Source organism: Phalangium opilio, unplaced genomic scaffold, assembly GCF_054372755.1.
Source record: "Phalangium opilio isolate 3A_F unplaced genomic scaffold, DU_Popi_V2 ptg000077l_1, whole genome shotgun sequence".
Taxonomy (NCBI): domain Eukaryota; kingdom Metazoa; phylum Arthropoda; class Arachnida; order Opiliones; family Phalangiidae; genus Phalangium; species Phalangium opilio.
Window position 1 is genome coordinate 11,907,690 of NW_028324185.1, and position 22,694 is coordinate 11,930,383.

A 22,694-nucleotide genomic window follows, 5' to 3' on the forward strand; every position below is an offset into this window, starting at 1 on the left:
CACTAGCTTCTGTTTCGTATTTCAGAAACGTATCCAGATATTCCAGAAACAGTCCCCCTTCCCCGTGGTTTTATCGTAAAAAGTCACGTCGTATACCAATGCCTCACATTTTTTCTACAATTTTGTAACTTCTTTTAACAGAGTATCAGATCTCATCGATTACCCATGCGCCCTTCAGTTTTCTTTCGGACTGTTCATGGGTACATTCTCCTTGGTTTTCAGTTTTACAACACGTGAAACATAGCGTGAAAACTAATTTAAAAATGCCGATTAACGGCAAAACAGGACGGAATAGGCTCGTAAGGAGCAATATTTTGCAATTTCAGTAGCGTTTCAAACTCTAAAATATCTGAAATGTTATTCTTAGAGAGCGGTCCCAACATCGATAATAAAGCCAAAACATATCAGAAATTATTTTATATGATAATTCAAGTGCAGTATGTCTAGTTTTGAGAAAGATGCTAAACTTATTGATTTCTGGAAAACACACGACATTTAAATTAAGATCCGAGCAGATATCAGCGGTATCTGTAACGTTACTCTCACTGTCGGGGTTGACGTGTGCAGAATTTGTTAGGAAACCGCGATCTCTCTCCAAAATTAGTTATTGAAAAGCAACCGAATTTAGTCAGTTTCTCTTGTACTCTGGAGTTCTAGTTTTAAAAAATGTTCTACCAAAACGTGCTTATGAACATTTCCTTTGCTTACACGTCGCGATACGTATCTTGGCATCTCCAAACCTCTACATGCAGATGGCAGCCTTTGCTGAAGAACTTCTACGTTACTTCGTTAAATGTTTCGGAATTATTTATGGCAAGCACTAGGTGTCTTATAATGTTCATGCGCTCATTCAACTTCCAAATGATGATATGAATTACGGCCCCCTTGATACGTTTAGTGCTTTCGAATTTGAAAACTTTTTACAAACAATAAAAAATAAAATAAGCAGTTCCTGGCGACATCTAAAGCAAATCATTAATCGAATTTACGAAGAAAGACATTTAGGAAACGAGATAATATTCAGCCAATTATACAAATCTAAACAATCTTCAAAATGATACACAGTGATGGTCCTCTACTGCCTGGATGTGGTTGCCCACAACATAAAAAAGTGGAAATGGATGAATTTAAATTTGGCTCAAGTGAAAGAAATAATTGCTGCATTTTGAAGAACAAATCATACGTGACTGTCTATAACATTGCCACATTAACAGAAAGGGGAGACTGTGTTACAAATGGGCGAGACTTTGGAAAGATTGAAAACATTTTTTCAAAACCATGTTCATCATCTGATGTTGGCATTGTCAAAGCCAGTAAGCTCTCTAACTAACAGGCGTCACGTGAGCGACATCAAGAGAGAAAATTTCTCCTTACTACGTCATCAAACGAAACAAAATATAGCTAAGCCTTTTCCAAACACAAAACTTTGATTGCAATTTTATAAATTTCTACGAAACCAAATACAAAAGTAAACATATCATAATAAACTAGATTTTTCAAGGATTTTTTTCGTATTTTAAGTTTGTGGATGACGAAAATTATGGCAGTAACTCTTTAATGAGACCCCGAGTTTTTTATTATTTATTCTTATCTCTAAAATGTCGGGGTGATGTGGGGTGGGGTACCTCTTAATCTGTGGGGTCGGAAACTTTTGAATTTTTATCTGTGGGGTCGGATACTTATGAATTTGTATGTTTGGGGTTTTTATATTTATTTTCTTTTTATATATGTGCTAATTAAATAGATAACGATTTTCCCCGTTTCCTACCGCGCTCCTCATGTGTTTCGTTCTCGTTCGGTAGCTATCGTCATTTATGTTATGTTTGACTGGAACGTTTTGGCGGTTAATTCTAATGTGGGTTTAGATAGAGCTAACATAGTGTTAAATGAGCGTTATGCGTTTGATCATTTTAGCATTGCTAAAGGTAATTCGAGGGGATAATCACTAAAATGCGTAATCACTATAACTAAACTTTCTCTTTCAAACGTTTCTGGGCATAAGTCCTTGTTAGAAATTTATAAGATGCGATAAGTGTGCATCGGCATAAGTCTATGTTGTAAACTCATCGAGGGGATTATCACTAAAAACTATCTGTTCTTCGATTCGCCGGAATATTAGAATTACAGCATAAGTAAATTTATACGGTTATAATTTAATCACTGTTTAGAGTGGGGAATCGAGGGGCTATTCACTCTGATTTTATGCACGGTAAAGATTCATTTAAGCATTGAAAAAGATAGCGCTATTCACTCATTAGGGTAAGGTATAGAGGGGTTATCCACTCATTAGGGTAGGGTGTAGAGGGGCTATTCACTCGTACGAGATGGCTACTATTACGAGCCCTTGGGCCGTCTTGTTTCTTATTGAATTCATACCAAGCTGAAAATTCAGCCAAACAGACTGATTCCATATCATCTGGCCTTAAAGGGTAACGATCAATTAGGCCTTCCGAAAAAATATCTGTACTATCTTCTGGCAAATCATCAAGCCTAGCGGCTCTCATAGCTTCCATAAGTAATTGGGATATACCAAGCTGTGATTTTCCAATGTAAGCGATGGCGTACATAATGCACGCGTGAGCATCAAGAACAAATTGAATAACCATATTGGCTCTCCATAATCTAAGAATATCTTGGTTGTAGGCATTCACTCTTACTTCCAGAGGAGATTTCTTCAAGAGAATGGTTTTTCACTTAAGATATATTTTAACGCAATAAATACAGACCCGTTCGGTCATTTCAAGTGGCCGCAAAAACTCTTCAAATGTTTAGGAGAATTTTCAGATGTCAGAGCCGCTATGGCTTTTTCCACGTTCTTATATTCCAATGTCATATAATCACCGTACTCCTTTGTCTAATTTCTTAAAACAGGATCGTGAACATATGTTCTCGGCGTTGGAGGCCAGATAATCCCAAAACGACAAATAGTTTCGTCTCCCCGTTTTGCTTTGCACGTTCTTGTGTGTTTGAAGAGGAACCAGGTTAACTAAATCTTCATTTTCTAATTTGGCGCAAGAAATGAAAAGCTCAACAAAGTCTCGACTACTTCAGTGTTTGAAACATCCGGTTTTAATTTTGGAGCGCCGGAAACCCAAATTACACTGTGCACGTGAGGCGACCCACGGTGTTGAAACTCAACTCGATAATAGTAGTCCACCACTAGTCTCAGAGGGGTACTCTTGCTCCTGATGTACTTGAATAATAATTGAAATCTATAATTAAAACATTTCGCGCATGTAATTGGGTCCTCCTGAATCAACTTGGCTTTATCTTTGAAAGCCATAGCTTCAATGTCTTGATTATTCGTTATTCTTTTACCATCAGCTACCAACGACACATTTATTAACTCAGGCCATCGGGTTTCGGCCGCCTTTACAGTCAAGAAAAACGTTGGAATTCCGAGTTGTCTGACCATGGCCAGAAGGTCCCTCGATTTTCGTTGCCAAAATGCCGGAGAGTTGCGAAGGGCCTCCGTCATGGTGAAGTAGCGATTCAATTCCAAAAAAAATTTAATTGCTTGACTGACTTTCATGGTCTCAATCTTTAACCATTTAAAAATTAAATTGGTGATGTCGCTAGTGCACCTTCTGTCCGAAGACAGAAATTCCCATTTTACAATATCTTGATTGAAGGCCTTTATTTACTTTAAGTTTCTCATATGTTTTACGTTAAGACTCCACAAGTATGAGTTTGAAAGCCCTGGTTTCTCTAATCGGTTTCCGGTAAAATGTTTCAATGAAGACTTGCTGGGAAGATTTAAAATGTGGAAACTTTTTAGTGCAGCGTAAGCAGCTGGGCTTCTAATATAGACTGACAAAGCAAGTCTATAGGTGATGATTCACCATTTATTGCCCATATTTTTAGTAGCTACATGTGAAATGAAAAAATTAATAACCAACTTATCTCCCATTAACACGCAAGAACTAACTTAGAATTTCTCTTTTGATCTTTCTTAAATTGCGCGGTGTCTTTGGCATGCCTATCAATTTTCCACACTCTTCTCAACTGGGCTTTAGTTTTAGGATTTTCATTTCAAACTTCCTCAAGGTCATCTTTAAAGCTTGTGTCTATCATAGAAACAATTTCCTCCATTTCGTGTGATTGATCCTCCTTTAGGATGACTTCATACTTTGCAGTTCATTTCCGCAGATGCGCAATTTCGTTTCTTTGTGATATCCTCTTTTTTTCAAATTCTGAGAGAGCGGTAGCTCTCTTAGATAAGACTTCATACTGCTCTTAATGTATAAGGAAGGTTTGTAGTTTGGATGTAGTTTTTTTTGTATTGCATTAATTGTTCTGAATAAATTCCACAGAACTACAATTCGGGCCCTCAATATGTGGTTAAAATTTCAAAGAGATCCATTAATTAGTCTAATTTATAAAAAATAAAGTTGCTAAGGGTGGTTTTCATTTCCATAAAATTAATCACACCTTTTGATGAAAAACAGGAATTTTTCCCATAGAAATAACATGGGAAATTTTTGGAAAAAAACAAATCGGTTATTCGTGATTTAGAAAAACTATACGTTGGTTAGTTTTGGGAGCGATCTTAAATGAAACTTTACACTATAATCTAGGGCCATTTTTCTTGTTATTTAGAAAAATTAGTTTTAAGTATGTTTAATTTAAATTTTAAAAATTGCCCCAATCTGCGATATTTTAGCATTTATACACTGTTTTATTGGGAAATATCAGCGTGACCAATATTGGCCTTTTTTAACGTATTGTTGCCTCATAATAATCCGATTGTTTCTTCTTATTGCCTTTTGCTTGGAATGGCCTATCGATAGTGTGATAAGACGGTTTTAATATTGCCGTCGTGACGTTGATGCGGCCGCTGCGACGACTGGTAATTAAGGTAGATTACCGACGACTGGTAATTAAGGTAGATTACCGACGACTGGTAATTAAGGTAGATTACCGACGACTGGTAATTAAGGTAGATTACCGACGACTGGTAATTAAGGTAGATTACCGACGACTGGTAATTAAGGTAGATTACCGACGGCTGTCAATTAAGCTGGATTACAGACGGCTGGTAATTAAGCCAGATTACCGACGACTGGTCATTAGCCAGATTACCGACGAATGGTCATTAGCCAGATTACCGACGACTGGTCATTAGCCAGATTACCGACGACTGGTCATTAGCCAGATTACCGACTTGTGGGTGTTTGTAGGTACTTGTGGGTGTTTTTAGGTACTTGTGGGTGCTTGTAGGAACTTGTGGGTGCTTGTAGGTACTTGTGGGTGCTTGTAGGTACTTGTGGGTGCTTGTAGGTACTTGTGGGTGCTTGTAGGTACTTGTGGGTGCTTGTAGGTACTTGTGGGTGCTTGTAGGTACTTGTGGGTGTTTGTAGGTACTTGTGGGTGTTTGTAGGTACTTGTGGGTGTTTGTAGGTACTTGTGGGTGTTTGTAGGTACTTGTGGGTGTTTGTAGGTACTTGTGGGTGTTTGTAGGTACTTGTGCGTGTTTGTAGGTACTTGTGCGCATTTGTAGGTACTTGTGCACGTTTGTAGGTACTTGTGCGCGTTTGTAGGTACTTGTGGGTGTTTGTAGGTACTTGTAGGTACTTGTAGGTAGTTGTGGGTGTTTGTAGGTACTTGTGGGTGTTTGTAGGTACTTTTGGGTGTTTTTAGGTTCTTGTGGGTACTTGAGGGTGCTTGTAGGTACTTGAGGGTGCTTGTAGGTACTTGAGGGTGCTTGTGGGTACTTGTGGGTGCTTGTGGGTACTTGTGGGTGTTTGTAGGTACTTGTGGGTGTTTGTAGGTACTTGTGGGTGCTTGTAGGTACTTGTGGGTGTTTGCAGGTACTTGTGGGTGCTTGTAGGTACTTGTGGGTGCTTGTAGGTACTTGTGGGTGTTTGTGGGTGTTTGTAGGTACTTGTGGGTGTTTGTAGGTACTTGTGGGTGCTTGTAGGTACTTGTGGGTGCTTGTAGGTACTTGTGGGTGCTTGTAGGTACTTGTGGGTGCTTGCAGGTACTTGTGGGTGCTTGCAGGTACTTGTGGGTGCTTGCAGGTACTTGTGCGTGTTTGTAGGTACTTGTGCGTGTTTGTAGGTACTTGTGGGTGTTTGTAGGTACTTGTGGGTGTTTGTAGGTACTTGTGGGTGTTTGTAGGTACTTGTGGGCGTTTGTAGGTACTTGTGGGTGCTTGTAGGTACTTGTGGGTGTTTGTAGGTACTTGTGGGTGTTTGTAGGTACTTGTGGGTGTTTGTAGGTACTTGTGCGTGTTTGTAGGTACTTGTGGGTGTTTGTAGGTACTTGTGGGTGCTTGTAGGTACTTGTAGGTACTTGTGGGTGCTTGTGGGTGTTTGTAGGTTCTTTTGGGTGTTTGTAGGTACTTGTGGGTACTTGAGGGTACTTGAGGGTGCTTGTAGGTACTTGAGGGTGTTTGTAGGTACTTGTGGGTGTTTGCCGGTACTTGTGGGTGTTTGCCGGTACTTGTGGGTGCTTGCAGGTACTTGTGGGTGTTTGCAGGTACTTGTGTGTGTTTTCAGGTACTTGTGGGTGTTTGCAGGTACTTGTGGGTGTTTGCAGGTACTTGTGGGTGTTTGTAGGTACTTGAGGGTGCTTGTAGGTACTTGTGGGTGTTTGTAGGTACTTGTGGCTGCTTGTAGGTACTTGTGGGTGTTTGTAGGTACTTGTGGGTGCTTGTAGGTACTTGTGGGTGCATGTAGGTACTTGTGGGTACTTGCCCCGTGGGCTTGTGGGTACTTGCCCCGGGTGCTTGTGGGCACTTGCCCCGGGTGCTTGTGGGCACTTGCCCCGGGTGCTTGTTTTGAAAATGTAAAACTGTTTCTTAACATCCTTAATTAAAATGAAGACTGAAGGAACAGATATTAATCAAAAATGTCTTGATTAGAATCAAGTCCTAAAAAGTATCGATAAGACTGAGCTTATCACTTGACTGAAGGATCAGATATTAATTTTTCTTTTTAATTGAAACTTAAAGGCATGCTTAAGAAAAAACAACGTTCCATTACCGTTTTCCGTTGAAATAACTTATTTTACAAGTAATCAATTTCAAAAATTTACTTATCTCGGGTTTTCGGGCCATGGCCAACTTAGATTACCGGTGGTAGAAGGCCTGCCAACTTCACCCGAGCCCCATGTTAAAAAACAACTAGCAAAATCGCCCCTAGTTCCGAGTTTCGCCGTTAGGTGCGCTGCCAACCCAGTTTTCCTCCTAATGCTTTTTCTATGGGAAAAAAAATCGGAAGTGGACTCGGTTTAAGAGCATTTTTAATACCTTTACCGATCTTTTTCGTGGTCGAATTTTAAATGAGAAGTCAAGTAAGTTTTAATTTATATTTTGAGACCAATTTCATAATTTTCCGTCCGTTATTTGACGAGTAATCAACATTCAAAGTTGGGGTTGTTTTTGTTACTTTTTCCCCACAGAGCCTAAAACCAAACCTAAATTTCCCACGATGTGGGAAATTACCCACACATTGGCAACACTGCTTTAAAAACTTACAACAAGCACCCTTTCGAGACATGTTCTGAACAAATTAGTGCTTAACACGCTAATAGTACGACCACGGAGAATTTATGTAAACTGTAGTTGAAATATATTCATGTGCGACCTGCGGCACTGAATGGTCTATAACCATTGTTTGAAACTAGAGAGAAAAATAGTGAGCAGCATTAATCATGTCCTGAGCTATGAGAATGAACTGTTGACTGAAGTACACTAGACATTACATCATTTTGCATAACCACGAGTAAAAATCTAACTGTCCCTACTTAATTTTCCGCCATTGTTTTAAAACTTATCCACTGCGAAGCATGCCGGGCACAAATGGGGGAACCTTTTAAAACTCAATGTCATACACGTACTCTCTCAAAAGTAATTAATGTAATGATAAAATGTTTTGGGGGAATGGAATTGTGCCCGAAAACCCGAGATAAGTAAATTTTTGAAATTGATTACTTGTAAAATAAGTTATTTCAACGGAAAACGGTAATGGAACGTTGTTTTTTCTTAAGCATGCCTTTAAGTTTCAATTAAAAAGAAAAATTAATATCTGATCCTTCAGTCAAGTGATAAGCTCAGTCTTATCGATACTTTTTAGGACTTGATTCTAATCAAGACATTTTTGATTAATTTAATATGCGTTTTTTCTGAGTTTTTGGCGTTAGAAATCTAATTGGTTTTTTGGAAGAAATACTACTTGGAGTTGTTTTTATTATAGATTTAATTGGGACGTTTGATGAACAAGTGGTAGGTGTTAATTCCATTTCATTGAGATCATTAGTGTGAGTGTTCATAGTGGTAGTAGTTATCAAGCCTTCACTTTTTCTCATCGGAGTTACCGGAGTAGTCAGAATGTTGTTTGGCTCATAGATAGGTCCTTCCATTGTTTGACAGTTTCCACTTGATGCAATAGTTTTTATACCTAAGCATATTCGTTTACCCACTGACTGACCTTCAAATTCCGAGATGCTGAAGCTTCGCTTTGCCCGACGTGACACGTACGACTGGCAATTGACACAACGATGAAAAGGATACGCTGGCAATCGAAATTTGTTTGAGATGTCAATTATAACGGAACAATTGGGTCCTTCGTATACTTGGGCACCACCTGGATAAAACCTTTTTTGGGCAAAATCCTTCGTGCCTTTCACTTTCAAACAAATAAATTCATCGGTGGTGATCCCGCAACACAATTTAACGCCACCAGTTTTTACAGATCCAAAACAAGAAAGTTTTTGAAGCATTCCATACAATTTTTTTCAACTTCCCACATTTCACTAACAAAATTTGCCACTTTCTTGATGCTTTTTCCACTTTTACCCAATGCAACAAGGTTTGCAGACCAGGTTCTTGAAGATACTGTCACTTTCAAGGGATTTGAAATGACATTTGCTTCTCTTTCTGCAGCAAAACTTGTGTCAAGTGATAGCTTATCCACTTTTTGGAGCACATGATCTTCTAAATTAATTTTGCCACCAACCGCTGGAAAGAAATGGGTATTGCCCTTCCTCATAATTTCAAAAGCGGTAAGTTTTTCCACGTTTGAGCAAGGGCTAGCACTAGCAGCGGCAGCCTCTTCAGATTTCGCTTACTGTTTTAATTTCCAGGTTATTGAAAACCTCGCACGCGCTTGTTAAAATCGCTTTTAAAAATTCTTCGGTGGAGCCTGCATCCCCTTACATCTTTTAGTCGTACTTTTCTTATTTATTGTTTTAATTTTGTAACTCGCCACGACAAATCACGAAACGAAAAGATAAGATAACTATATTCCCTCCAAAATTGATGTCTGCTAGTGTTAGGAGTGGGAGTACGGGGGTGTGTAAATTCGAAACGTCACTTCCTCTTGTCTTATGATTGGCTATTAGAGCTACGTAAAACGCGTCAAAGGCTAAGAGGGTAACACCCAAACCAAATCGACATGAAAGAAGGGTCATATGATAGAGCTGTATATTCATAGTTATGTAGATTCATGATGAAACCCTTTAAAAAATACGCAACTATTAGCTTTAAACGTGAAAAACAAAATTTTTATTTACTGGAAAATAATTATAATGAACACCATAAATAAATAACAACCAGGGAAATTCAATTCCAAATTTCGTGCTATAAATAAACGTAGCAATTATCAAACCAAATGTGTTTTTAAAATAAATCTTTAGCACATTCCAATAAAATAAACATGCGTGTTTAAACTTTGAAAAAGGTTTAACCAAAATATTCTTAAAGCAATTTATTCTGAGAGAGCGGTAGCTCTCTTAGATATGACTTCATACTGCCCTTAATGTATAAGGGTGGTTTTTTGATTGGATGTAACTTTTTTTGTATTAAGTTTACTGTTTTGAAAAAATTCCACAGAACTACAATTAGGGCCGTAAATATGTGGTTAAAATTTCAAAAAGATCCATCCATTAGTTTTTCTTATAAAAAATAAAGTTGCTAAGGGTGGTTTTCATTTCCATAAAATTCATCACACCTTTTGTTGAAAAACCGGAATTTTTCCCATAGAAATAACATGGGAAATTTTCTGAAAAAAACGATCCGGTGGCTCCGATATTAGAAAAACTATACGTTTGTTAGTTTTGGGAACGGTCTTAAATGAAAGGTACAACATTTTTCATTCCGCTAAGCTATTTTCATGGAAAATAATTAAGTTTAAGTATTAATTTTGATAACATTTAGAACATAACTCGATTTGCGATTTTATATCATGGATACACTAATTTACTAGAAAATATCAGCGCGATTAAAATTGGCCTTTTTTAACGCTTAGTTGCCTCATAATAATTTGAGAGTTTCTTCATAAAGCTTTATGGATGAAATGGCCTATAGAGAGCGCGATAAGACGGCTTTAATAATGCCGCGCAGCCGCCGTGAGTCCCGTGACGTTGAAATGGCGATAGTCGGCGACGCCATCAAATACTCGAGTCTAAATCGTCGCCTTAAATAGCGTTTATGAACTTTATGAAGCTTTTGGAAAGTAATTTGGTCTAATTTTAGTATTTTTAGTTGCTAAAACTTAATATTATTTAAATATAAAACGCTTAATGTAAGAATTATCATTAAATTTGTAAATTATTGTAAATTAATCTATTTCATTTCACTAAGCCTTGGTCAAAACAATTTCCGTAGCACGGACCATCCTGGCTCCTGGTTTCCTCATATCCTCTGCTCTTGGCTTCGAAGTTTAATGCTTTGTTTATCTCGTCAACATAGGTAACAGTAGCGCTAGTTAATTTAGGATACCGTTATCTAATTTGCTCAAATCAGGGTAGAAAAAAATGTAGTGTTCTTTAGTACACTTGGGCTTTTATCTGTTACCGCTATTTCCATATCTCCATTGTATTAAATAAAAATTGGCATTTCTACCCAAATAATTGAAATATTTAATTAGGTAATGCTTTTTGAAAGACCACGCTTACTACAGAACAACCAACGTAACATCTTTCTTTACATTGTAAACTATTAAACACAAGAAATAGCACTGCCGTTAACGGTGATTTTCCAATGAAATAAGTAATGACTGCACACCTTATAAGTAATGACTGCACACCTTATTTTTTTAACTAATAGACCTCATTTATTATAATTTTAGCTCAAAGTGCTTTAATTGACACGCTTTTAACAAGTTTTATTATTAATTGTGATTATATTTATGTTACGCTTGATGGATGAAGTTCAGTTTGGCAAGCGAGCCAACCAACAAACAATGGTTTCTAACCAAATAGACTATTTGAGTAAATCAAAAATAGTAAATAATTTCCTAGAATGCTGCTAGTATTTTTCGTTTATTTCAACAAAATACTTTCATCAGTTTGACGGAGAAAATTCTGCGTTAGCGTTAACATAGTTGTCTGAAGAACAAATAATGGAATGTTGAAATCAGTATTTAATGCCCAACATTTGTTATTAGTTAAAATTTGATTATAAATAAAATATTTGCGTGTCCAGTCACTGTCCATAACTCAGTTTAAAAAAACCAATGTTCCTAATGTTGTAAAATTATTTATTTGCAGAAAAAGTTTATTTTGCCAAGGTTAGCGGAGCATCTAGTGCCGTCGGGTTAAATTAACCCTAACAGATATTTTGCTTTGAGATGTGTGGAAATTTGTTATGTGGACAAAATTGTTAACGCAAATTTATAAATAAATTGACAATTTTAATAGATATTATTAATATTAGACAACAGTAGCTAAATAACTCCATTCATTCATTCATGACATGATTCATTAATGTCAGTATACATGTTTGTTCATTATTGTCAGTATTCATGTTTGTTTATTATTTTCAGTATAAATGATTCATTTATGTCAGTGTAAATAATTCGTTTATGCCAGTGTTAATAATTTATTTATTTATTGAATGTGTTGTTAACAAAGTCAACAATATGACGTATGTGTCAACATCGGAATTTAATACATTAGGCAAGTTGCGGAAAGACAATAATGGAGTAGAGTAATACGAGAACAAAAATGTATAATGTAATATTAAAAAATAATAATAACAATAAAAACAATGTCAGTTAATTTGGAATTCCCTGCACATTAATGCAATTTTTTATAATAATCATTTAGGTTGTAGGGTGAAAGAACTATAATGCTTACAATTTAATAAAAAAAATGTCTAATAATTTACGACGAAAATGGGATTTATTAGTTAGAATGACGACATAATTCATTGGGCAAGGAATTCCAACTGTCAATGACAGGTTGACAGCACATGCAAAGTGTGTTTGTCCGAAAACTGCACAGACCTCTAGGCCTTAGTCTCAAATACGTGTTAATTTACCTACAGCCTACTACACTTATTTGAAACTAAAAGGCATAGAGGTCCATGCACTCGAGCAAAAAACTCCCGGATATTTTAAATCCTGAAGTCCTGAAGTTTTTCGCCTCTTGACAGCACGTACAAATCTAAGTCTCTATGTAATCTATCTTTGCGAGTGCTGACAACCGATGCTGTAACAGAGTATATACAGATTAAGCTCTCGTTCGAGATAGGGAGTTGCCGATCCTATAGCGTGAAAAGCAACCGCGAAATACCAGCCCGTACAAAAATTTTAGGCTGTAATTCATCTGCATACGCGCTTTTTTATCGCTATCACGCTGTAATAGGTATACATTAAGGCTACATTTTCTGCAGCTCGAAAAACGCGAAAATTTAACAACAATTCCAGAACTGCAAATTGTCTGCCGTTTCTACATTTTCTGTTTATTATCTGTTAATTGTCTGTACTGGCAGAAATATGCAGCGCGATTCTGCAAACGCGATGCAAAAGTAGAAATAACAGCTGCTAGTTTAAAACTGTAATTTGACCACAGTTATAGACATGTTACAGATCTGCAAAAGTGATGGAAAAGTAGAAATCCAGCTGCCAATTTAAAACTGCAATTTGACTATATTTATAGACATGTTACAGGTTTGCAAAAGTGATGAAAAAGTAGAAATACCAGCTGCTAGTTTAAAACTGGAACTTGACCACATTTATAGACATGTTACAGGCCTGCAAATGTGATGGAAAAGTAGAAATCCAGATGCCAATTTAAAACTGTAATTTTACCTCATTTATAGACATGTTACAGGTCTGCAAAACTTATGGAAAAGTAGATATTCAGCTGCCAATTTAAAACTGCAATTTGACCACATTTATAGACATGTAACAGGTCTACAAAAGTGATGGAAAAGCAGAAATCCAGCTGCCAATTTAAAACTGTAATTTGGCCATTTTTATAGACATGTTACAGGTGTGCAAAAGTGATAGAAAAGTAGAAATACCAGATGCTAGTTTAAAACTGTAATTTGACTACATGTATATACATGTTACAAGTCTGAAAAAGTGATGGAAAAGTAGAAATCCAGCTGCCTATATAAAACTGTAACTATTCCACATTTATAGACATATTGCAGGTATTCAAAAGTAGAATTTCCTACTTTTGAATACCTGCAATATATCTCTCTAAATGTGGTTAAATAACAGTTTTAAGTTGGTAGCTGAATTTCTACTTTTCCATCACGTTTGCAGACCTGTAACATGTCTATAAAAATGGTCAATTTAGGTCAAATTAAAGGTTTAAATTGGCAGCTGTATTTCTACTGTTCCATCACTTTTGCAGACCTGTAACATGTCTTTAAATGTAGTCAAATTGCAGTTTTAAATTAGCAGCTAGATTTCTACTTTTCAATCACTCTTTCAGACCTGTAACATGCCTATAAATGTGGCCAAATTGCAGTTTTAAATTAGCAGCTGGATTTCTACTTTTCTATCACTTTTGCAGACCTGTAACATGTCTATAAAATGGTCAAATTCCAGTTCTAAATTGGCAGCTGCATTTCTACTTTTCCATCACTTTTGCAGATCTGTAACATGTCTATAAATGTGGTAGAATTGCAGTTTTAAATTAGCAGCTGGATTTCTACTTTTCTATCACTTTTGCAGACCTGTAAGATGTCTATAAAAATGGTAGAATTACAGTTCTAAATTAGCAGTTGCATTTCTACTTTTCCATCACTTTTGCAGACCTGTAACATATCTATAAAAACGGTCAAATTACAGTTTTAAACTAACAGCTGGTATTTCTACCTTTGCATAGCGTTTGCAGAATTGCGCTGCATATTTCTGCCAGTCTAGACAGTTAACAGTTAACAAACAGACAATGTAGAAACGGGAGTCAATTTGCAGTTCTAGAATTGCTGTGAAATTTTCCCGTTTTTTGAGCTGCAGAAATGTAGCCTTAATGGTTACAGCGTGGTAGCGATAAAAAGCGCGTATGCAGATGAATTACAGCTTAAAATATTTGTACGGGAAGTAAACTTCGAGCGCTCCATAAATTTTTATCTGCTTCTGTTAGGCATTAATATTACTGCTTTTATTTTCCTAAACTTTGAATAAACAATTGGTTAGGCTTAAAAAGGCATCTTAAAAAAGCTTTACTCATTCATCTCAATAAGATCTTTTGATCTTATACTGTCACGTCTCGATCCTAAATATATTTAAACCACCATAAAAGATAGAAAATTGAAACATTTTTGGTCATAAAAGGGCCAGTATTGTATATACAGTTATCAAAAGTTTATCAGATATGTTTCAATAAGTTTGACACTGCCTATACTTCGTAATGCTAGAGACTTACTGAGAGCTAGTTCGAGAATGACTCGAGAATTGAATACACTCGGTTTTGCAGTCCAACTTCATCGATTAAGACAAGATCTACTATCACCATGGCGCTCGAAATGTGAAGGAAATTGCGAACCAAAGTACTTTAGCGCTATCATATAAGTCTACAGCAGTTTTCCTGGTTGCGAATAGACGTAAAACAAGCCTGTCGGAACCTTCCCTTCAGTTGTTATCGGTTTTTAGCTACAAGTTTTAAAGACTTTTTCGATTATGTTCTGTGAGTGTGTATGTTGTGGATGTTAGATAGACGAAAAGACCTTTTTAGCTAGATGTGGTAAAAACTTGTACATGTACCTAAACAGTTGGACCATCTCAGATATTACTTTAGCAAGTCAGAAAAGCGTGTATTCAGATAAATTACAGCTTAATATTTTTGTAAGGGATGAGTACAAGTTGGGAATCCAAAATAAACCTCTCCAAGTCGAGACGCAATTTAGAGGCTATTTTTAAATATTAAATAAAATATAACTGATATTTATTAATTTAATCGTCATTAATTTACCTTAATTCTAGTTAAATCGTTTTAAGGAACTTTATTCCTAAAATAATTTTAAACATAGCTATTGTTGACGTTTGAACTCAAGCGTAAGCCTCTTTAAAATTTTTTGGAAATTTAGGGTATATAAGGCGACTGATTCACAATAATTGATAGGAAAACCCGCAATGACCCTGCAAAGCATCTGAAACGCGCCTGCAATGATCCTGCAAAGAATCTGAAATGCACCTGCAATTATCCTACAAAGTATCTGAAATGCACCTGCAATGATCCTGCGAAGTATCTGAAATGCACCTGCAATGATCCTGCGAAGTATCTGAAACGCATCTGATATTATTCCAAAAAGTATCTAAATCGCACCTGCAATGATCCTACAGAGTATCTGAAATGCTCCTGCAATGATCCTGCGAATTATCTGAAACGCGGCTGCCATGATACTACAAAGTATCTGAAACGCACCTGCAATTATCCTACAAAGTATATGAAAAGAGCCTGCAATAATCCTGCAAAGAATCTGAAACGCGCCTGCAATTATCCTACAGAGTATCTGAAACGCGGCTGCAATGATCCTACAAAGTATCTGAAACGCACCTGCAATTATCCTACAAAGTATCCGAAATACGCCTGCAATGATCCTAAAAAGTATCTGAAACGCGCCTGCAATGATCCTGAAAAGTATATGAAAAGAGCCTGCAATTTTCCTACAAAGTATATGAAAAGGGCCTGCAATTATCCTAAAAATATCTGAAAAGTACCTGCAATTATCCTACAAAGTATCTGAAACGCGCCTGTAATTATCCTACAAAGTATTTGAAATTCGGCTGCAATGATCCTAAAAATTATCTTAAAAGCACTTGCAATGATCCTACAAAGCATTTGAAACGCGCCAATAATGATCCTGAAAAGTATCTGAAACGCGACTGCAATTTGCCTACAAAGTATATGACAAGCGCCTGCAATTATCCTAAAAAATATCTGAAACGCGCCTGCAATTATCCTAAAAAATATCTGAAACGCGCCTGCAATTATCGTAAAAAGTATCTGAAACGCGCCTGCAATTATCGTAAAAAGTATCTGAAAGGCACCTGCAATTATCGTACAAATTAAAGTATCTGAAACGCGGCTGCAATAATCCTGCAAAGTATTTGAAACGCGGCTGCAATTATCCTACAAAGTATCCGAAACGCAGCAGCAATGACCCTGCAAAGTATCTGAAACGCGCCTGCAATTATCCTACAAAGTATATGAAATGCTCCTGCAATTATCCTAAAAATATCTGAAAAGTACCTGGAATTATCCTACAAAGTATCTGAAACGCGCCTGTAATTATCCTACAAAGTATCTGAAATGCGGCTGCAATTATCCTAAAAAGTACCTGAAACGCGCCTGCAATGATCCTGAAAAGTACCTGAAACACGCCTGCAATTTTCCTACAAAGTATAATTAACACGATTGCAATTTTCCTACAAAGTATATGAAACGCTTCTGAAATTATCCTGAAAAGTATCTGAAAATCACCTGCAATTATCCTACAAAGTATCTGAAACGCGCCTGTAATTATCCTACAAAGTATATGACAAGCGCCTGCAATTATCCTAAAAAGTATCTGAAACGCGCCTGCAATTATCCAAAAAAGTATCTGAAACGCGCCTGCAATTATCCTACAAAGTATCTGAAACGCGCCTGCAATTATCCTACAAAGTATCTGAAACGCGCCTGAAATTACCCTAAAAAGTATCTGAAACGCGCCTGCAATTATCCTACAAAGTATCTGAAACGCGCCTGCAATTATCCTACAAAGTGTCTGAAACGCGCCTGCAATTATCCTACAAAGTATCTGAAACGCGCCTGAAATTACCCTAAAAAGTATCTGAAACGCGGCTGCAATGATCCTGCAAAGTATTTGAAACGCGGCTGCAATTATCCTACAAAGTATCTGAAACGCGCCTGGAATGATCCTACAAAGTATCTGAAACGCGCCTGCAATTATCCTACAAAGTATCTGAAACGCATCTGCGAATATCCTACAAAGAATATGAAACGCACCTACAATGATCCTGCAAAGTATCTGAAACACACCTGCAATATTCCGACAAAGAATCGGAAATGCATCTACCATTATCCTACAAAGTATCTGAAACGCGCCTGCAATGATCCAATAAAGTATCATAAACGCGCCTGCAATGATCCAAAAAAAGTATCTGAAACGCGCCTGCAATTTTCCTACAAAGTATATGAAACGCGCCTGCAATTATCCTTAAAAGTATCCGAAACCCGCCTGCCATTATCCTACAAACTTAGCAATTTCTGACTGTATTGTTATTGTTATTGTTATTGTTGAAGGGGGTGACGCGTCGCCGCGTCGAGCACCGATACCAAAGGTATATTGTGCGCCCCGAGCTGGTTAGACTGCGAAGAGTCCTGTCGCCTCGATGAATCGGAGAATCCGATTGGCCGAGACAGTAGAGACCTGGTTAGGTTCCATTGTATGCATGTCAAAATGCTCGAACCTCATGGCCGCGAGGTAGTCGCAGCTACAGAGGATATGGGAGGAGGTTTCTTCTACCTCTCGGCAGAACCTACAGAGTGGGTCATCGACGATGCCTAACAAGTGCAGGTGTCTATTCAGCCGGCAGTGTCCAGTGAGAAGACTGGTGACCAGCCTAATTTTACTTTTGGTAAGGGCAAGCAGTTCCTTTGCCCTAGTAATGGAGGGACCCAGGATAAATTCCTTGGCTTGTCTCTGTCCATCCATGTCAAGCCAGAGCTGCAGTTGAAGTGCAGACATCCGGTAGTGAATCTTCTGGCGAATTATGCCATGGGGGATGGGAACCGCAGGCTCAGGTCCGAAGAACTTCGCCTCAGCCCCCCTTTTGGCATACATATCAGCCCTCTCATTTCCCAGGTATCCGCAGTGTCCTGGCACCCACAGCAATTGAACCTTGTTGCGGGCAGCCAGAGAACCCAGCAAATCCAGACAACTGAGGACTAGTCTTGAGTCAACAAGGCACTGATCCAGTGCCATGAGGGCGGCCTGACTATCCGAATAAATCTGAATCGTCCGTCCGCGGTAGTTTTTCTTGATGCAGAAATCCGCGCATAAACAAATGGCCATGATTTCCGCTTGGAAAACACTGGCAAAGTTGCCGAGGCTCTCGTGAAAACCAAACTTCTTGGTCAAGCAGTAGACCCCGGCACCAGCTCCAGAGTCCGTCTTTGAGCCGTCCGTGAACCAGACGGACTCCCCCCAGTTCCAAGGACTGGGGTGGTCTCCCAATCAGTGCGACTCGGAAAGTGCACGCTGAAGGGCTTGTCAAAATGATATGATACAACAGACTTATCTGAGACCATCACAAGTGATGGCTCGAGTCTGCTGTACTCACTGAAGAGCTTAGTGTGACTGAAGTCCCAGTGCTTGGGCTTCCACCAGCCGTGGTTGTTGAGCCTACAGGCTCCCATAATAGCTTCCTGCTCAATAAAGAGGTGTAGAGGAAGCATATTCAGAAGGATCTCCAGAGAGGCTGTGGGGGTAGTCCTCATGGACCCCGTGATGCCGATGCACGCCAGCCTTTGGAGCTTGCGTAGTTCATCTTGGGCTGTTTTGAGGCGAAAACTGGACCACCAGACAAGAGCTCCATAGGAAAATACCGGCCTGATGATCCTAGTATAAATCCAGTTCACGACACTAGGGCTTAAGCCCCAGGATTTGCTAACTGAACTTCTTAAACGCCAGAATAAAATTTTGGCCTTCTTGATGCTAAGATCAAGATGGGATTTCCAAGTAAGCTTGGCATCAAAGGTCACGCCAAGGTATTTGACCTCGGTGGACTTCGTCAGAACCTGTCCAAAGAAGGAAATATCATTGAAGAGTTCATTGGTCCTCTTCCGGGTAAACGGTATAAGGACAGTCTTGTTGGGATTGACGGTGAGGTTAACTTCCCTACACCATTCCTCAACAACATGCAAGGCAGTTTTCATCAGTGCAGCGATAGTTGCAGGGAACCTCCCTGTAACAATCACAGCGATGTCATCCGCATAGCCAAAGCAGTGACACCCCCCCTCCCCGAGTCGACCCAGCAGCTCATCCACCACCAGGCACCAAAGAAGAGGGGAAAGAACCCCTCCCTGTGGACAGCCACGGTCGGTGGAGATCTCCAGGGATTCCCCGAGAAGAGACGCCGTCACCCTGCGATTCGTGAGCATGGAGTGTATCCAACGACACAGAGTGTCGTCAATACCAAACCGCTCCGCAGCGCGAAGAATAACTTCACTAGAGACCCTATCAAAGGCCCCCTCAATGTCGAGGAAGATGGCCAAAGACATCTCCTTGAACTCGATGGCCCTGTCAAGGCAGTTCATAATGCCATGGAGCGCCGTCTCCGTGGATTTCCCTTTCTGATAGGCAAACTGAGCAGTGGACAGGGGAGTATGGGAGAGAACTCCATCTCGCAAATACCTGTCCACCAGTTTCTCTAAAATCTTTAGGAAGAAAGAGGTAAGGCAGATGGGCCTAAATGCCTTGGCCTCAAGATAGCTCGTCTTCCCAGGTTTGGGAATAAAGATAACCTTCGAGCGCTTCCAGATATCCGGAATATGCGCCAGAGCAATGCAGGCCCTAAATATCCTGCACAAATAGGTGCCAATGGCGTCTATACCTTCCTGAAGGAGGGCAGGAAAGACGCCATCTGGGCCAGGGGACTTATAGGGCTGAAACGAATTAACAGCCCACTTAAGTCTGGGGTAAGTAACTATCTTATTGGCAATGCCCCAGTCCGCCCTGTGTGCTCTCCGAAAGTGCACGGGGAGAGCTTCAGTGCATGTGGGGACAAAAACCTTGGAGTCCGGAAAGTGTACCTTAAGCATATGCTTTAGGGTATCAGTCCCTGATTTGGTAAACTCACCTTCTGCCACCTTAATGGTGCTGAGCTGGTCAGTGTTGTCATGAGCCAGGATCCTCATGATCTTGGCAGAAGCGGGGGCATCGGAGATGCTACCGCAGAAGTCCCTCCAGGAGTTCCTCTTAGCCTCCCGGATGGCTTTATTATACTTGTTGAGGGTCTGTCTATAAATAGTCCAGTCCCCAGTCCTCTTGGCTCTGTTAAAGAGCTTACGAGTGAGCTTGCGAAGCTTGCCAAGTTCTGTATTCCACCAAGGAACGAGCCTTGGCCGGCTGGCAGGATTCGCTGGACAGTTATGGTGGTAAGAATTGATAATGGCTTGTTGCATGAGATCAACAGCCAAATCAAATTCCAGCACCGAGGTAAGTTTGGGAGCATTACCTCTGAGTAAGAGGCAGAGTTCCTCCCTGTAGCCGGACCAATCGGTCCGACGGGGGTTGCGTAGTTCCGTCTTAACCGAGGTTGACTTGACCGCGACCGAGAAGCAGATGTGCCTATGGTCTGAGAGAGATGGTTCATCAGACACATGCCAGTTAGATACCGACAGACTGATATTGTCTGTGGCAAGGGTGACATCAATTACCTCCTTTCTGTTTGAGGTAACGAAGGTCGGTTCATTGTGCCTATTGAGAATATGCAGGTTCGTACCGACCAGATATTCAAGCAGGTCATCACCACGTTTGTTGCAGTCGCTGCTGCCCCACGTGACATGATGAGCATTGGCATCGCAGCCTAGAATGAGCCTGTCCCCCTGCCGCTCACAGTGGTCGACAAGAGCGGCAACCTCCTGTGGTGGGGGGGGGGGAGTCCTTGGCATCATGGGCAAAATAAGCAGACGCTATGATAAGGCCAGTTGCCTCTCCAAAAGAGGAGGGCAATACCCTAATCACAGCAGTATCCCTAGTGAGGTAGTTCGGAAGCGGAAGGGTGTTGAGACCCTTCCTTGTCAGAACACACGCCCTAGGGTTGGGTGAGGTAAAATCATAAGAAATGTTACCTGCATTCTTTAAACCAAGGATTTTACCATTATGGATCCAAGGTTCCTGAATGAGGGCCGCGTCCAGGCCCTCTAAGGCAAACCTCCGGCAAAGAACTGCCGAGGCTGCTTTGCAGTGATGCAGGTTAATCTGGATCACCTTAATGCTCATGCCACAGAAAGAGAGACGGTCCTAGCTACTGCTTGGCAGCAGCTTGGAGTCCCGATCCAGGACCGGTATCTCCTTCGCCACCGCCAGCAGCAACCCCGGCCTCCATCTCCATCCCAGTGTCAGGAGCGGAAGACTTCTCGGTATCAGAGTCCTTCAAAAAGTCAGACTCTGTCCCGAGGTCTATGTCCGAGCCATCTGGAAAGGATGGCTCTAAATTAATTTCAGCAATATTTGCTGCCAGCTCCCCACTCACGCTGGCTACAGTGTCTCCTTCTTCATCAGAAGCCTCGGAGACCTTCTGGAGAGGGTCTTGCGGTGCGTTCAGGACTTTAAAAGTCCCGACATCGACACCAGTGAGACCCTCAAAACCGGCCTCCTTGATGGCCTCCATGGAGGAGCCATCAATAAGGAATATCCAGCGTCTGGTGCTCTTCTCATCGAACGACTTCAGGCACCGCCAACAGTCGGTCAAAAACCTTCCGTTGTAGGCCTTAAGTCGCCGTAGAAGAGCCGCCGGATCTGTGGTGCGACGGTCCTTGGTACGGAAGGACACCTTGAACGGCTTCGGGAGTTCACAGGCTTTCATCCAGCGTGCCGTGTTCCCCCTATGGCACGCTCATTGTGGTGCAACACCTTCACGAGCCATTCACCGGTCGCAGAATCTCCACATGAATAAATCATGGCCCCAGCCATGATGTGGAAATTTAGGGGACGCGGCAACGAGCTTCCCGAGGAGAGCTCAGCGTCCAGTGCGTCGAGTATAGCGGCCTGGATGGGAACGACGTCCACATCCGTGACCGCATTAGTAGGATAGCCATCTTTAACGATGGCCATCTTGACAATGCTGGCGACGTCGCAGTAAGACTTAGTCTTCTTTGGCGCTGCCGCTTGTGAGCTAGGCGAGGGATCAGAGTCCTCCGTCCTAGCTCTCTTCCCAGAAAAGGTGGTAGCTTCTCTTGCACCAGGCGTAGAGTCCGTACCCAAGACGTTATTCCCAGCACCCGAAGGTACAGGAGTTCCATCTCGGCCCGTATCTCTTACACCCAGTGCAGAGTTCTGGCCACCTTGGAGGGCTTGTTTTCTTCGGCGGTTGGCCTTTCGCCTCCTATTAGCCTCACTCAACTTGGTAGAACCCAGTTGAGGAGCAGGAAGCGATTTTTGGCTTTCCGCCGATTGAGGGTGGGTGCTGCCGGAGGCAGCAGCTCGCCCAAAAGCAGGTTGGGAGTTGCCTCCTTCCCTGTGAGTAGGCTGGTTACCGGTAGAGCCGGCTCCATGCCCAGGTTTGTTTTTGGTTTTGGTTTTTGTAGTAGTAGTATCCATAAAGGTCCCACGAGTAATGAGGCAAATAAGAGGTCACCACCCGGTAGTCCTCATCCCGGGTGGAAGGCTAGTTACAACGGGGTTTCGCCTGGTACCCCAAGGGGATCGTTCAAGATACCGTAGATTAACTTCCCCGGTACCACACAGCCCTCAGCACGATACCTGCACACCTTGGCTTGGG

General features: G+C 40.5%; 1 long non-coding RNA gene across 1 annotated transcript; it reads left to right on the plus strand.

The window, feature by feature from the left end:
• Positions 1-10,623: 10,623 nt before the first annotated feature.
• LOC149658545 (uncharacterized) lies at positions 10,624-11,123 on the plus strand. The gene is made up of 3 exons (XR_016370082.1): positions 10,624-10,693; positions 10,872-10,993; positions 11,073-11,123. It is a non-coding gene; the product is annotated as an uncharacterized LOC149658545 (long non-coding RNA).
• The last annotated feature ends 11,571 nt before the right edge of the window (positions 11,124-22,694 follow it).